A 2,018-nucleotide genomic window follows, 5' to 3' on the forward strand; every position below is an offset into this window, starting at 1 on the left:
TCTTGTATTCTCATTACACATATGTAGTTGTCCCACAGTCCTTGAATATTTTATTTTGTTTTTCTTTCAGTCTTTGTTCTCTTCACTTTTTTTTCTTAGTATTCTACTGACATTTCTCTAGATCAGAAATTCTTTCTTCAGTCATGTCCAGTCTATTAATCACTTCATTAAGGCATTCTTTATTTCTGTTACAGGGTTTTTTTTTTTTTTATCTCTAGCATTTATTTTTGGTTCTTTCTTAGGCTTTCTATCTCTCTACTTATATTGCCCACTGTTCTTGCATGCTGTCTACTTTATTCATTAGTGCCTTAATCATAGTTGTTTTAGATTCCCAGTCTGATCATTCTGGTATCCTTGCCATATCTGCTTCTGGTGCTTGCTTTCTCTTCAAATTGTGTTTTTTTTTTTTTTTTTTTGTCTTTTGGCATGCCTTGTGTGTTTTTTTTTTTTTATAGCCAGATATGAAGTACCAGGTAAAAGGAATTGCTGTAAAAAGGTCTTTAATAATGTGGTTGTGAGGTGTGTTTGTGGGGGCGCGGGGAGAAGCTTTCTTTTATTGAGCTCATGCCCCTTGTCTCTGAACTTCGCAAGTGTTTTTCAGTTTTTTCTCCTCCCTTAGTTGGAACAGGATGGCTAGAGACAGCTAGAGTTGGGTATTTCTGATCCCCAGTTCACTTAGGCTCTGATAATACCCCAGCAGATCAGGTTCTGGTTAACTAGTTTCTGCTGCGGGCAGGCCCTGTCAGAAAGAATATGGTACTCTGGCATATTTCAAAAATAGTTCCTTTCCCCCTCCTCCTGCCAGAGCAGGAGGGGAATTTTTCTTTGTTATTTCCTGTGGGATTCTGGTTGAAACTGCTAGTGGTAACTCTCACAATATTGTGCCCCTCCCCCTATAACTGGGTTCCTTGGAGTTGTTTGCACTGAGCATTCAGCAATTCTTCAGTTATATTTCAGGTTTTCCTACCCTGGCACTGGTTCCCACTCTTGGGTTTCTGTGCTACAAAGCTGTGACTATTACCAGACATAAAAGTAAGCAATAATTCCATAAAATAAGAACTATTCAGTCAATGCGTATATATACTATATAATATTATATTTTATTTACACAATATATAATATATATCATTTATTTTTACTTTGCTTTTTTTTTACTTAAAAGTATATCCTATAAGTCACTCTATAGAGATATAGATATATTTTCCATTCTTTTTTACAACTGCATAATATTCCATTGCATGGATGTATTTATTCGACTTGTCTCCTATTGATGGAAATTTAGATTATTTCCAGTCTTTTGCTGTTACAAATGGTGCTGCATACCCTTTCCTTATGTTGTTTTCTTCAACTGGTTAGCTTATATTTAACTTTCAAATTCATTTCTTACTTCCTCAAAGGATTTTAGGAGGCTGTGATGTACAGTAAGCAATATTAATATATAAAATAGAATACATGGACATATCAAAACCCAGCACATCAAAACCCAGCATATCCATCAACTAGTCAGTTTTAGTGTTATGCTTAGATTAGATTTGGATTTAGAAGGGCAATTTCTTCCTTCCTTCCATCCTTCCTCCTTCCTTTCACAGTGAACATCTACTAACATGGTATAATTTCTACTGGGTTTGCAATAGAAATTTTTAAAATGGAAATAAAGTATAGCAGAAACTGTTGGTGTCCTGCCCATATCTCCTTTGCACTCATCATCCCTGTGTATGTTGACCCTATGGCTTCCAACCACCAGCATCTTGACTTTTTTTTCTGAAGGTTTTATTTAGCTTCAGGACAGAAATACTGAGCAGTTAATGCTTCCCCACCCTAGCAGCACTCTAGTTATGCCATATGGGGATTGGTTGATATATAAATCTCCAAGGTAGGATAACTCTGAGGCATGTTCTACATAGTATCCCAGAAGTCCCAGCGGGGTTGAGCCCAATGACATGTGGTGGTGATCTGCTCAATAATGCACCCTTTATTGACTTTCTTCTTTTCTCTGCTCAGTTCTGTACTCCTGATGG

This window comes from Rousettus aegyptiacus, unplaced genomic scaffold, assembly GCF_014176215.1.
Source record: "Rousettus aegyptiacus isolate mRouAeg1 unplaced genomic scaffold, mRouAeg1.p scaffold_m13_p_12, whole genome shotgun sequence".
In the NCBI taxonomy this organism is placed as follows: domain Eukaryota; kingdom Metazoa; phylum Chordata; class Mammalia; order Chiroptera; family Pteropodidae; genus Rousettus; species Rousettus aegyptiacus.